Source organism: Bos grunniens, chromosome 21 (assembly GCF_055505025.1).
Source record: "Bos grunniens cultivar Pamir isolate PY7600 chromosome 21, Bosgru_T2T1.0, whole genome shotgun sequence".
Taxonomy (NCBI): Eukaryota; Metazoa; Chordata; class Mammalia; order Artiodactyla; family Bovidae; genus Bos; species Bos grunniens.
The window spans coordinates 55103654-55118961 of record NC_141185.1 but is presented as its reverse complement, the minus strand read 5'-3'; the positions used below and the strand labels follow the sequence as shown (position 1 = coordinate 55118961).

General features: G+C 40.0%; 1 protein-coding gene and 1 long non-coding RNA gene across 2 annotated transcripts in view; one reads left to right on the top strand and one right to left on the bottom strand.

Moving 5' to 3' along the window:
- Window positions 1-7651, top strand: part of LOC147349748 (uncharacterized) — a 75788-nt gene extending 68137 nt beyond the window's left edge. Inside the window, exon 4 of the mRNA XM_086365342.1 lies at window positions 1653-7651. The gene's annotated coding sequence lies outside the window, so the exon portion shown is untranslated. The remainder of the gene's footprint in view (window positions 1-1652) is intronic.
- The window catches only part of LOC147349747 (uncharacterized), a 168600-nt gene that overhangs the window by 63319 nt on the left and 89973 nt on the right, over window positions 1-15308 (bottom strand). The gene's annotated exons all lie outside the window — the stretch shown is intronic.

The window sequence follows — 15308 nt, the reverse complement described above, 5'->3', positions numbered from 1 at the left end:
ATCCAGTGTACCATTCCAAGGACCACAGTGCTGAAGAAGGAAAAGAGGTGGTTCCTTCTCTTTGAGAGAGAAATGGCAAATGAGAAGAAATAAATGAAAATCCACTATTGGGAGCATTGCATCCCACCCGAGATGTATCCTTCTGTGAAGAGCAACATCTGTTAGAGAGAAGTGCTCAGCCTTTCTCTTCTCTCTGGCTTATTTATCTCTGGAAGAGAGTGGCTTTTCTGAGTGGGAAAAGCCCATTTGGGAGAAGGAACCAACCATTCCTTCTTCTTCTCTTGGAAAATGGCAGCTGAGAGGAACTTGTGCTCTAGCTTGTTCTTTGCCAAATGGTCTGCTTAGCAGTCATGGCTCTGCTCCTGTGGGAAGACTTGATGTTTCCTAAGACTGTCTGAACTTGTGTGGATTGATTAACTGGGGTGCAGCTTTGAGCCGCTCATTATAATTGCACATCTAAACTATATCTTCCAGTTGAGTCTTAATCAGTAATAAAGCACCTATCGTAAATTCATTTCTTTGACTACCTTTTGTCTCTCTTTCAACTGGTTTTAAACTTGAATGAGAAGAAGGGACCCAGCTTATGAATCCCTTTATATCACAATAAAACTGAGAAGGACCATAATACAGTTAAAGAACTCTCTCTCACCCAGATAAAATGGGATAAGAAGAGTTAAGCTTTCTTAGATTTTTCTCCCAGGTCTAGGACAGTGATGGTTCCCCATGTCTTTTTGTTTCTTTGTGTATTTAAGTGGAGATTTATTGGAAATAGAGTACCAAGGGCTTGAGGGCATCGCCTGGAAGCTAAGCTAAAAAATTCCGATGATGGGTAAAAACTTTTCTCTTCCAAGGAAGTTAGAAATCACTGCTCCCTCCATTGCCAAATGTGGTTTGAGAATGCCCATGGCCTATCTTGAACTCCTCATATGAATCTCCTGGAACCTCCAGCATATGGCCAGTAACTCAATATTTTCTCCAGGTCTCCACTTCTATGTCTGCCTCTCTTCAACAGGCTGTGAGAGGATGAGTCCTGTTACCATCAGCCTAATTGTTTTGCTTTTTTGATCAGATCTCAAAGATGAGCTAAATTCTAGTGGGATCTAACTCTGGTTCACAATCTTGCATAAGATTCTGACTTTTGGTCAACTCTCAGAACATGGACGATGATGGTGGTCCCACACGATGACCTCATTCTCACATCAAACATGTGGTCAGGGTGAGGACATGGAGAGCAGCCCTCTATCCTTACCTTGCAGCTTGACTTCCAGGCTCTTCCAACATCCTTGTCCTCTGGAACCTGGGAGACTTGGTGAACACAAATTAACTTGCTGGAATTCATCTGCCCCTTGTCTCTCCCTGTTTACCTAAGTCTGAAGCTCCTGATCATTTCCTTCTGGTACAAATCTTAGTACTTTTGTTAACCACTCTTTCCTCCTATGTTACTAATACAACCATAATAATAGAGGTCTACGTGGAATCTATAGATAGATAATCAATTATTCCTGCCCCAGAAGGGTAAGAATAATGGCATCATTGAGAATAATGGGATTAGTAAGGGGTGAAGAATAAAATTCAGTAAGCTGTATCCTTGTAATGTGTGCTATTTTATTTTTACTTCAATCCCTAACATTTCTTGATCATTTGTTTTTAAGGCCATGAACAGACAGTTGCAAACAGGACTGAACTGTACACCAGGAAGAGTGGAGCCTGAGGCATACAGAGGTAAGGAAGAGATTCAGTGATTAGACACATGCTAAAGGCTTTTTTTCTTTTTCTTTTAAGATATATAAAAGGTCCTTACAAAAGGTGTATATATATGCAGCCCATGGGTTTGGGAAGACATGGACATGACTTGGTGACTCAACAACATAAAAAAGGCGAATATTTCTTAATCACTGATTTGATCCCAGATAAAAAGATAAAGATGGGGGTCTTGACAATATTCACACACAGAGCAGGCCAGGCACCATGGCTGGAGTCACAGCTAGTTCTCCACGGTGGATTTGCTCATGTGTTGCCTCAGGACCTAGGTACTAGGCCATGCCCTTTATACACATTGCCAAGTGTAATTTTCACAACCCTTCTGTGAAGTAGGTGTTTGCTTCTCCAAACAGGGGAAGAAGTGGAGGCAAAGAGAGGGTAAAGTAACTCGCAAGGTGAAAGGGTTTGTGAGCCCAGAGGCTGGACTTGAATGAGCTCTGTCATCTCTAAGGCCAGAAGTTTCATCCCAGACCCTTTAATTGATCCCCCTACTTTGTGGGGTTCTCTCATTCATCTTTTTTAAATTGAAATACATTAAAAATATAACTGTAATTTTAAGGTATACCCCATGTTGACTTGATACATTTGTATGAAGTGAAGTAAAGTGAAGTCGCTCAGTCGTGTCCGACTCTTTGTGACCCCGTGGCCTACCAGGCTTCTCCGTCCTTGGGATTCTCCAGGCAAGAATACTGGAGTGGGTTACCATTTCCTTATCCAGGGGATTGGGATCGAACCTGGGTCTCCCGCATTGGAGGCAGATGCTTTAACCTCCGAGCCACTTGTATGCTGTAATATAATTGCCACTGTATCTTTACTTAGCACCTCTATCACATCACATAATTATCATTTCTTTCATTTTGGTGGCAATAAGTAAGACCCAGTAAAATGTGGTGATTAGACTATATCATTGTCTGTATTCACTGTACTATGCATTGAGAACTCCAGAACTTGTCTACTAGTTGGAAGTTTGTACCCTTAGACAACATCTTTGATCCATTCACTCAACCACTAGTGATTCCTTGTCCCCTCTAGTGGCTCAGCGGGTAAAGAATCCACCTGTAATGCAGGAAACCTGGGTTCAATCCCTGTGTTGGGAAGATCTCCTGGAGAAAGGAACAGCTACCCACTCCAGTATTCTGGCCTGGAGAACTCAGTTTGTACCTTTAGACTATGCCTTTGATCCATTCAATCAACCACTACTGATTCTTTGCCCCCTAGAAAGGACAAGGACACTGCCTAGTGTCCCACAGGAGCAGGTCTGTCAACAAGCTCTGATGGGGGGACTGGGACCACTGTGGGGGTGCTGTCTGCTGGCCCTGCTAGGTGGTGGCACACAAACACATTCCCATGATGTGTTGTTGTTCCTGGAAGACAATCCAGGAAGGGCCAAGGGTGCTTTTCTTCCTTGGAAATCCCTTCTCCATGAGAAAAAGAGAATCTGAGCACGTAGGGATGAAGATGGTAATGAGGCGCCAGTAACAAGTCTACGTGGAGGCTCATAGCAAGTTGGCGAATATTAGAAACCACCACAATCTTCTCCTACCTCCCTAAGACCCCAGCTAAGACACTTCACATGCCCGGCTCCCTGCAGGTGAGGTGTCCGTGCTTGCCTGCAGCAAGGAGCTGGTGAGACTTCATGACAGTGCCGTCTTGCTTTATGAAAACTCATCATACAAAACTGGGTAGTTATTAGCTTTATAAAACTATCCTGCTTACTTAAATAGTCGGTGAAGGTCATATAGAGCGTGGACTTCCCTGATGGCACAGTGTATAAAAATCTGTCTGCCAAGGCAGGAGACATGGGTTCAATCCCTGGTCTGGGAAGATTCCACATGCCTTGGGTCAACTGGGTCTGTGTGCCCCAACTACTGAGCCTGTGTGCTGCAATTGCTGAAGCCCATGTGCCTAGAACCCCATGCTCCACTACAAAAGAAGCCACCCCAGTGAGAAAGCCAGGTACTACAACCGTGGGCAGGCCCTGCTCACTTGCAACTAGAGAAAGCCTGTGCACAACAGTGAAGGCCCAGTGCAGCCAAAAATTAATTAATGAACTTAAAAGATCAGATAGAGCATGAATTGGGTTATGGAAATTCAGTTAGGCTCAAACTTGAGACCAAAACATGAAACATAAAAGATAGACCCAGTTTTACCCGTTGGATTGGAAGCTGGTGGTGAGAGAGCAGGACATAAGCATAAGATTTTGGAAATAATTTGCAACCAAGGTGCAAAGACTGAAATACATGTCTGATTACTTTCCTGTGCATGGCCTTGCTGAGGTTTCTAAATCTGCCTTGGCATCCTCTCCTGGCCAAGGACACTGACATTTTCACCTCTTGCCATCTCACCCTCTAAAATCTGGGGCAGCCAGCAACACTATCCACGTTTGGGGCTGGGGAGACTCAAGCCCCAGCCAAAGGGCGCTACTGGGTTATCGCATCAGGCCATCTCAGATAGCTGCTTAATTTTTAAAAATCCACACTTAACCCTTGGGCCCCAGGTCTGCACTGGTTCAGAGCAAGGGCACAGAGGGACAGTCTGAGCTGTTTGTGTGGCTGCTACTTCGTGAGGATCAGATGGACAGATCACACTGTGCCCCACACCAGTCATACCCTCTCAGCAGGAATTTATTCTGGGCTCTGCTTCACAGATACTAACACTCGCCACTTGGTTTGGGGACTGGAAATAGCACACGCCCTTTTTAGAACCTACACATGGCTCCCAAGAAACTCACCTCGAATAAAAACCCTGAGCCCTATTTGGAAGACTTTCCCATGTCAAATCCTCAACCTGCTTATCCAGACAAGCTGTTCTAGTTCTCAATTTTCTGCACTTACGCCCCAAGACCTAGATAACACTGCCAATCTCGCCTTTGAAGTTAAGCTTTCCTCCCTCCACCATCCTACCAGGAGTTTACCGTCATGAGGACAATGACAACATCTGTCTATTTTTACTTATGCTTATATCTCCAGTGTGTGGTCCATATCATCAGATGTCAAGACAAACTCTAAAGCCACAGCAATTAAAGCAGTGTGAGAGACCAAGGCACAAATAAACAGATTCTTGGGACAGAAGAGATAGCCCAGGAACAAACCGAAGGATATGCAAAAACATAGTGTTGTAATCTGTTCTCTTTACAGATACTGGGCAAGTGCGCACACCATGCTTGACAGTGGGAACATTTGGTGAATAAGCCAGATATGTTCCTGGCCCTAATGAAGCTATCAGTGGGTCATAGGAAAGGCAGACTTTAAATGGATAGTTTTATTTGTAATAAGTACTCAAAAGTGATGGATTTTATGCTCCAATCTCAGGAACTTTATAGTCATCGCTCCCTCCACGTGGAATTCGCCTTCTCTCTTTACCCTAAGATACTGGCACGGCTGTTCCTCCACTTCATTCAGATCTCTACTGAATGTCACCTCCTTCTATGAAAGGAAGGAAGAGCCTTCTATGACCCACCCTTTCCTGAACATCAGTTTCTCATGACCCTCTAAACATTGACCCTCTTCATTTTTAATTTTTTGATTACACTTTTATATCTAATAGTATCCCAGGGATGGGGAGCCTGGTGGGCTGCCGTCTATGGGGTCCCACAGAGTCGGACACGACTGAAGTGACTTAGCAGCAGCAGCAGCAGCAGCATGCTATATATTAGTATGTTTTGTAATGTTTTTTTGTTTGTTTGTTTGTTCCTGCTCCTTGAATGAAAGCTCCCCAAGAATACAAGCATTGCTTGCTTTTGTATTCCCAGGCCCTGGAACAGCACTTACCTGGTGGTAGGTACTGATCAAATATATAGTGAGTGAATAAGCATGAGCTTAATGAGGAAGAGTCTTTCCAATCAGTAGAAAAAGCACACATAAATCAATATAGGATTTGGGGATGATTTTCTGTATACCCTACGCATAAATGCTAGATCGTTTGCTTAGTAAATTTATTAGTGAGGCATACATGAAAAAAGGAAGACAACAGGTTACGCAGGTATAGCCAGATAGCTTATCACAAAGTGATTGCCATGTAAGTGCCACTCTGGTGTAGAAAGAGATCAACAACTCAGCAGAGGCACCACACAAAATCCTGCCAATTATAGTGACCAAACCATTCCAGTTTGTTTGAGATTAACCCAGTTCTAACACTGAATACCCTAATTAAAGTCTCAGTCCCAGGTAAATCAGGTCAGTTGGTCACTGTATTGTCAGTTCCCACTATGCCGTTCTACCAGTCTCCCCTCTCCTAATTTCTAATACCGTAGATTAGCCTCATCTATATTTGAGCTTCATATAAGTGAAATAAAGCAGGTTTTTTGCTTATTCTTTTTATAAGATCTATTCATATTTTTCATGTAGAAGGAACTCATTCATCTCATTGCTGTAAAACATTCCACTTATTTATTCCTTCTTCTACAGATGGTTATTTTAGCTATTATCAATAAAGTCATTGTGAGTATTCTTAATCATGTCTACTGCTGAACCTGTATGTTGATATCTGTTGGGTACATCTATCTATTCCTAGGAAAGGAAGTGCTGAATCACAGAGTATAAATACGTTCAGCCTTAGCAGGTAATGCCATGCAGTTTTCTGGAGAAGTTGCATTCTACCAGAAATGTATGAAGATTTCAGTTTCTCTACAACTGACCATTTTGATATGATAATTAATCCTTTTAATTTTGATTAATTTGATAATTAATCCTTTTAATTTTACCTATTCTAGTGATTATTAATGTTTTAATAGTGACTGTTCAACTCTTTTTTCTGATTTTCAATATATTTTTTCTTATGTTTCTATCAATATTTTCTTTATTCTTATATTCTCTTTGGGTTCTGGCTATGAGTCTTTTGTTCGTAATATAGATTAAAATATATTCTCCAAATGTGGTTTGTAATTCCACTCTCTCAAAAAGTGGCCAATGTATGTGTTTTCCCTTATAAATGGTGCCTATATTTTACTGTGTAAATAATCTTTGCTAAATCAAATAGTCCTAAAGATATCCTTCTGCACCTTCAACAGTCCATTAAAACTTGAGCTGTGTATGTGGGTTGAGGTAAGACTCATGTTTTGGTTTACCATGTTTTATTTTTTCATATAAATCTTAAGCTGATTCAGCATCATTATTGTCAACAATATCCTCTTTTAATTCTGTCATAAAGCAAGTGTGTTTTATGTATAACTCTATGGGCTTTTTACTCTGTTTCACTGGCCTACTTGTCTGTTCTTGCGCTAATTAATATATTAATTACAATGCCTTTATAACCAGTTTTGACATCAGTTGGTGGAAGTATTTCAAGTTTATTCTGGCTACCTTTGGTGTTTGGCATTTCCATATGAAATTCGAAATTCAGATTCTCAGTTCCCAAAAATAAACCTCCTGGTATTAAAATCAACCTGGAAAAGTCAACAAATTTGCAACATTTGTCTCTGCTAATCCACGAAACAGGATATAGTCTTACACTTATTTAGGTTTCATCTGTATTCTTTTAATATTGTTCTTCTGCATTGTAAAAGCCTTGCATATTGTTTATTTTTAGGCATTAGAACTTTGGGGATATTATCCTACATGGTATTATTTGTTTAATTCATTTGTAAAAATTGTTGGATGCTGGACAATGGGAATAAATTTATTTTTTATATTAATTTTTATCTAACCACCTTACTAAATTTATTTACTAATTCTAATGATTTATATATTTTTAAACACTTTTTGTGTGTGTCAAATCATGTTGTCTGTGAGTAACAACTTTATTTTCTTCCTTTTTAATCCATTATGTTTATTTTGTAGTAATATACTGAAGAGGTCACAGCCTTCAATACAATATTAAACAGGAATGGAGAGGGCAGAGTCATTGTCTTCATCCTAACTGCCAATAAAAATTGTAATAATTGATCATTAAATATGATGTTTGTTTTGTGTGTGTTGTAGATATGCTGTCAAGTAAGGAGGCTCCTTTTTTATAGTTAGTTTACTAAAAGATTATTCTTTAAATAACAAATCAGGGTTGAATTTTGTCAAATATTTTTTCTTCATTATTGAGAAAATTATTTGGTTTTTCTTTCTTCTATTAATAGGATGAATTGAATCAATTGATTTCTGAATTTTAAACCAATATTTATTCTTTGAATAAGTTTAAAATTGATCCTAATGTGATATTTTAAATAAATTTAGCAAGGCAAGTTTTTTTTTTTTTTTTAATATACCCTTGATCTCTGTGTGAAACAATAGTTTTTTGAGAAAGATGTACCTGTAATTTTCATTTCTTATAATGTATTGCCAGTATGGGGAATCAAAATTACACTGACCTCATAGTATTAATTACAAAGTATTCACTCTATTCTCTAAAAGATCTTATATAAGACTATTGTGGTCTTTCCTTTAATATTTGTAACTATTCCTCAGTGGAGACATCTGGCCTTGGAGTTTGCTTTGGAAGGTTTCGCATGTGTTTTGCTGGTCAAGAATTGAAGCAAGATGCAGGAAAAGAAGCTCCTGTCTGTTCTGTGAGGCATGAGAAAAAATACATTCATCATTTACATCCAGAATTTATACGTATGTTTATCACTGAAGATAATCTAGTCAATCTGTATTCAAGTCATCTGGTCTTAGAATATTTTTGTCTGTAAGAAGTTTCTTTTTTAACTCTGTATAGAGTTCAAATAACTTTCTCAATCTTTGATTTCACGCTTTTTTTCACTTTTCTGACTTTATTCTCAATTATCTCTTCAAATATTGCTCCTGTTCCAATTTTTAATCATTTCCTTCTGGTATATGAATTATCCAAATATTACAAATATTAGATCTTCTTAATGTATCTCAGGTCTATTATCCAAATATTACAAATATTAGATCTTCTTAATGTATCTCAGGTCTAATATAAACTTTTACACACTTTGATGCTTTTTTCTCTACATTAGTTGATCTGAATATTTTCTATTGACCTATCTTGCAGTTCACTAATCCTCTTTTCTACTGTGTCTAATCTGCTCATCTACTAATTAACTTAATTAGTCCTTAATTTTTATACTTTCATTAGTCTCTTTTCAAAATGAATTATCAAGTTTGTCATCTTTTCTGTTTTCTCTCTTGATTTTTAGTTTTTAGTCACTTTTCTTAACTCCTAGAATGCATGATAATTTCTTTATTGAGAGTCAAATATTATATATGGGAAATTATCAAGATCATATGAGACTCTGGCTGACATTCCACAAAGAGTTTATTTTTCCTTTCTGGTAGGCAGAATTGAGTCAGATCTCTGCAATCCAGTTTGTGATTGAGCAGTTTGAAGACTGGTTTCAGTTTTTAGGATGGATAGTCTGTTTCCAGTTCATTGTTGCTCTAGTGTGCTTTCCAGGGTTTCATCTATCTGGTGAGCTCTGACCTTGAATGTCTGCCTTCCCAGCTCTGTGAGATTACCAACATCTTTGCTCAGCCGCTCAGCCTCTTAGACACAACTTTATACTCTACCTCTTAGTCTCTTGGCTCTGAGCTGCTTCAGTATAGTAATACCTCAAGGGGGAAACATGTCTAGAATGTCAGGCTCACATTAACGTGCTTCTCTGCTGCTTTCTTTTTTAAGGACGATTATCTGTTTCTCATGGTGATCACTTATATTTTTTTTAGTTATTTATTTATCAAGATATAATTAACACTTGATGCTAAGTTGCTTCAGTCGTGTCCGACTCTGTGTGACCCCATAGATGGCAGCCCACCAGGCTCCCCCGTCCCTGGGATTCTCCAGGCAGGAAGACTGGAGTGGGTTGCCATTTCCTTCTCCAATGCATGAAAGTGAAAAGTGAAAGTGAAGTCACTCAGTCGTGCCCGACTCTCAGTGATCCCATGGACTGCAGCCTTCCAGGCTCCTCCATCCATGGGATTTTCCAGGCAGGAGTACTAGAGTGGGGTGCCATTGCCTTCTCTGAATTAACACTTAACATTATATTAATTTCAGGTATACAACATAATAATTCAATATCTGTATATTTGTGAAATGGTCACAATATGCCTAGTTAATATCTGTCACCATACATAGTCACATTTTTTTTCTTGTGATGAGAACTTTTATGATTTACTTTCTTAGCAACATTCAAATAACAATACAGTATTATTAACTATCGTCACCATGAAGTGAAGTCGCTCAGTCGTGTCCGACTCTTTGCGACCCCATGGGCTGTAGCCTACCACGCTCCTCAGTCCATGGGATTTTCCAGGCAAGAGTACCGGAGTGGGGTGCCATTTCCACCATGCCGTACATTATATCCCCAAGACCTTTGTCCTGAACTACTGGCTCTGATTCTGTATTTATATACATTATTGCTCTTGTTGGCTTAGATCATTATACCCATTCTCCAACTTTGAGCCCCATCTCATCTTTCAGCCCTGGGGTTTGTGTCTGTTTTCCCAGCAAAGACCATGCTCCTCTCCTTAACTAAAATCTCTATTCGATTCTCTTCCTTGTTACACTGCCTCAGGCCAGCAGGAATGGTGATGATCAGAACAGATGGGATGACATGGAATCATGAAGATGGATGGTTTGGCAGGCATATTCAGTGCCCTAAACGTTGTCATTAATAAGGACACAGCTTCTTTCCTATATTTTCCATCCTAGTTTTTCACAATTTCACTTTTTGTTCTCCACCTAACCCCACTATAGTACCCCCTTCCAATGGGACTCAGAAGACCATGTGAAGCTCATCCTAGGTTCTCTTTCTACCTTATCTGCATGTGGCTTCGCTTCTTATATATCATTATCATGCGCTCAAGGGTCCATAATAGGACAACCAGGTCCAGTCTACATGGTGACTTCTGCTCCTCTAGCCAGATTCTAAACATTTTTTCCTTCTCACCTCATTGTATGGATCTCAAGAATATAGAATTTTCATGGAATTTTACTCTATAGGACTATACCTGTACCTTCAACTTATTGACTAGTACCTGTTCTAAATCCACAAGATTAAAATATCATATTTTTACACTATATCATAAAGAATATTTATAAGAAGATTAACCATATAATTTTATTTTTAAGACCTTCTAATATTAAATTATGTCCTTAATTTTTAACCTAGTAAATATCCTTCAGTTCAGTTCAGTCACTCAGCCATGTCCAACTCTTTGTGACCCCATGAATTGCAACACGCCAGGGCTCCCTGTCCATCACCAACTCCCGGAGTTCACTCAAACTCACGTCCATTGAGTCAGTGATGCCATCCAGCCATCTCATCCTCTGTCATCCCCTTCTCTTCCTGCCCCAATTCCTCCCAGCATCAGAGTCTTTTCCAATGAGTCAACTCTTCGCATGAGGCGGCCAAAGTATTGGAGTTTCAGCTTTAGCATCAGTCCTTCCAAAGAACACCCAGGACTGATCTCCTTTAGAATGGACTGGTTGGATCTCTTTGCAGTCCAAGGGACTCTCAGGAGTCTTCTCTAACACTACAGTTCAAAAGCATCAATTCTTCGGCGCTCAGCTTTCTTCACAGTCCAACTCTCACATCCATACATGACCACAGGAAAAACCATAGCCTTGACTACATGGACCTTTGTTGGCAAAGTAGTGTCTCTGCTTTTGAATAAGCTATCTAGGTTGGTCATAACTTTCCTTCCAAGAAGTAAGTGTCTTTTAATTTCATGGCTGCAATCACCATCTGCAGTGATTTTGGAGCCCAGAAAAATAAAGTCTGACACTGTTTCCACTGTTTCCCCATCTATTTCCCATGAAGTGATGGGACCAGATGCCATGATCTTAGTTTTCTGAATGTTGAGTTTTAAGCCAGCTTTTTCACTCTCCTCTTTCACTTTCATCAAGAGGCTTTTGAGTTCCTCTTCACTTTCTGCCATAAGGGTGGTGTCATCTGCATATCTGAGGTTATTGATATTTCTCCCGGCAATCTTGATTCCAGCTTGTGCTTCTTCCAGCCCAGTGTTTCTCATGATGCACTCTGCATATAAGTTAAATAAGCAGGGTGACAATATACAGCCTTGACATACTCCTTTTCCTATTTGGAATCAGTCTGTTGTTCCATATCCAGTTCTAACTGTTGCTTCCTGACCTGCATATAGGTTTCTCAAGAGATGAGTCAGGTGGTCTGGTATTCTTATCTCTTTCAGAATTTTCCACAGTTTATTGTGACCCACACAGTCAACGGCTTTGGCATAGTCAATAAAGCAGAAATAGATGTTTTTCTGGAACTCTCTTGCTTTTTTGATGATCCAGCGGATGTTGGCAATTTGATCTCTGGTTCCTCTGCCTTTTCTAAAGCCAGCTTGAACATCTGGGAGTTCATGGTTCACGTATTGCTGAAGCCTGGCTTGGAGAATTTTGAGCATTACTTTACTATCCTTATTCCAGTATAATAAATTCCCTTCAGTTAATACTACCCATTAAAAAGGGCAATGACTTTGAAAGGATATATTTCAAAAACCAAATCTGTCATTGTTTTTCCCCTTGAAGAATGTTGCTATGCTACTGTTCTGCGCTCCATTCCTCTAAACCAGGGGTTGGCAGACTACTGCCTATGGGCCAAATGTAACTCTCCTCTTGTATTTGTAGGGCCCAATGAACTAGGAATGATTTTCACATTTTTAAATGATTACATTTGAAATGCTTGTATAGGTCTTTGCTTTTGCCTCTGGGCTTGCAAACCTAAACCAGTTATTATCTGGTCCTTTATGAAAGAGCTTTCTGACCCCTTGGTGAGCTCATAATAAACCCTATGCCTTTAAGGTGCCAACAGAGGTCAAAATCACTGGTTCTCTTGAGTGGAGCTGCAGGACAATAGGTTGTTTGTGTCAAAAGCCACCGGGCTATGCTCTGCTCATTATTATTATTTTTTAATTATAGCTTGGACACTTCTTTTTTAAAATATTTATTTATTTACTTGGTTGCATGAGATCTTAGTTGTAGCATATGTGATCTTTAATTGTGGCATGTGAGATCTCATTCTCTGACTAGGCATGAAACCTGGGCCCCCTGCGTTGGGAACTCAGAGTCTTAGCCACTAGAGAAGTCCCTCTGCTCACTTTGAAATAAAGACACGATGACTTTCTGGAAGGTCAAACTAAAAGATTCTGTAGACTGCCAAAAAGAAGCTTTGGTTAAAATGTGTCCTTCTCCAGAGACATTATTGGAATTTCCTTCCTCCTAGTCAAAGACCCAACTAATGCTGGGAAAGATTGAGAGCAGGAGGAGAAGGGGGTTACAGAGGATGAGATGGTTGGATGGCATCACCAACTCAATGGACGTGAGTTTGAGCAAACTCTGGGAGTTGGTGAAGGACAGGGAAGCCTGGCATGCTTCAGTCTAAGCGGTCACAAAGAGTTCAACACAGCTTAGCAACTGAACACCAAATGAAACCGGAAGTTCCTATGCCAGTGCACAATTGTTTAGATTTCCACAGTTCATACTCTGCCAGTCTTGTTTCTCCAGGCTGGGGCCATGGGGGAAGAAGCAGAACTGGGAAGGCAGTGCTTCATGAGATGAGACATTTTGGAATCCAGTCCTTGGTTTTGTAGGCTCTGGAACATGACTCTTTTTATCACTCAAGTCTGATCAGGCTCTCGGGCAATGACTCACACTAATTCAATTCATGACCAGATGCCAGGTTGCTGATTTGCACTGGGAGGAGTACTTGTCATGAGACACAGGGCTGGCTATTTCTGCTGCTGGAAGAACTCTCTCTCTCTGGGAGAGTGGATTGATACAGGAGGCCAAACTGAGGTTGTCAGCAAGCTCTGCAAGGTCTTAGAGACCCAGAAGGTTTTTAAGATTATCTGCATTACGGTCTCATAGTCATTTAGCACGTTTTTGCCTGAAAAAACTTTAGTTCATCTAGACCAGGGGTCAGCAGACTATGGCCGGTGGGTTGGTCACCTGTTTTTGTAAATAAGTTTTATTGAAATACAGCCGTTCTCATTCATTTATGCATGGTCTGTGACTGTCTTCTGCAACAGAAACTCTATGGCCTACAAAGCCTAAAATTTATTATCGAGCCCTTCAGAGTTGTTGTTGTTCAGTTGCTCAGTTGTGTCTGCCTCTCTGTGACCCCCTGGACTGCTCTTTAGAGGCCAGATAGTAAACCTACATTACTAATCTAATCTACTAATTTGCACTAGTGTTTCTCAAGTTGTAGTTTCGACCTATCGGTGTTTTAAAAAATCATTTTAAAGATTAATGATCAGCATTTTATTTCAAGTAGAACAACAACAATGGGACATATCAGAGTCCATTTTATTTTCAAGGTAAGTATTACACTATGAAATGTTTGTTTTTGAATGCTGTAATGGTTAATTTCAGGTGTCAACCTGATTGGCCCAAGGGCTGCTCAGATGTCTGTGAGAGTGTTTCTGGAAGAGATGAGCATTTGAACTGGTGGATTTTGTAAAGCAGATTCAGTTCAGTTCAGTTGCTCAGTTGTGTCTGACTCTTTGCGACCCCCTGGACAGTAGTACACCAGGCTTCCCTGTCCATCACTAACTCCCGGAGCTTGCTTAAACTCATGCTCTTCGAGTTGGTGATGCCATCCAATCATCTCATCCTCTGTTGTCCCCTTCTCCTTCTGCCTTCAATCTTTCCCACCATCAGGGTCTTTTCTAATAAGTCAGTTCTTCACATGAGGTGGCCAAAATATTGGAGTTTGAGCTTCAGCATCAGTCCTTCCAATGAATATTCAGGACTGATTTCCTTTAGGATGGGCTGGTTTGATTAAATGTGATTAATTGATGCACATTTAATTTAATGTGCATTAATTTTTTAAAACATCATCCTTGTAGAGAAGGGGGACAAAAAGAAGCAAATGTAGAAAAACATGGGAAACCTATTGAAAATGTGTTCATTTCCCCAGTACCCCTTGCTGTCCAAAGGACTCTCAAGAGTCTTCTCCAACACCACAGTTCAAAAGCATAATTTCTTCGGTGCTAATCCTTCTTTAAGGTCCAACTCTCACATCCGTACATGACTACTGGAAAAACCATAGCTTTGACTATTCAGACCTTTGTCAGCAAAATAATGCCTCTGCTTTTTAATATGCTGTCTAGACTGATCATAGCTTTTATTTTTTTTATTTTTTTTTGTTTGTTTATTTTATTTATTTATTTATTTTTTTAAATCACATGCTCCCCATCCTGAACCCTCCTCCCTCCCAACCTCCCCATACCATCCCCCTGGGCCTTCCCAGCGCACCAGCCCCAAGCATCCAGCATCGTGCACTGAACCTGGACTGGCATCTCGTTTCATACATGACATTTCACATGTTTCAATGACATTCTCCCAAATCTTCCCACCCTCTCCCACAGAGTCCATAAGACTGTTCTATACATCAGTGTCTCTTTTGCTGTCTCGTACACAGGGTTATCGTTACCATCTTTCTAAATTCCATATACATGCGTTAGTATACTGTATTTATGTTTTTCCTTCTGGCTTACTTCACTCTGTATAATAGTCTCCAGTTTCATCCACCTCATTCGAACTGATTCAAATGTATTCTTTTTAATGGCTGAGTAATACTCCATTGTGTATATGTACCACAGCTTTCTTATCCATTCATCTGCTGATGGACATCT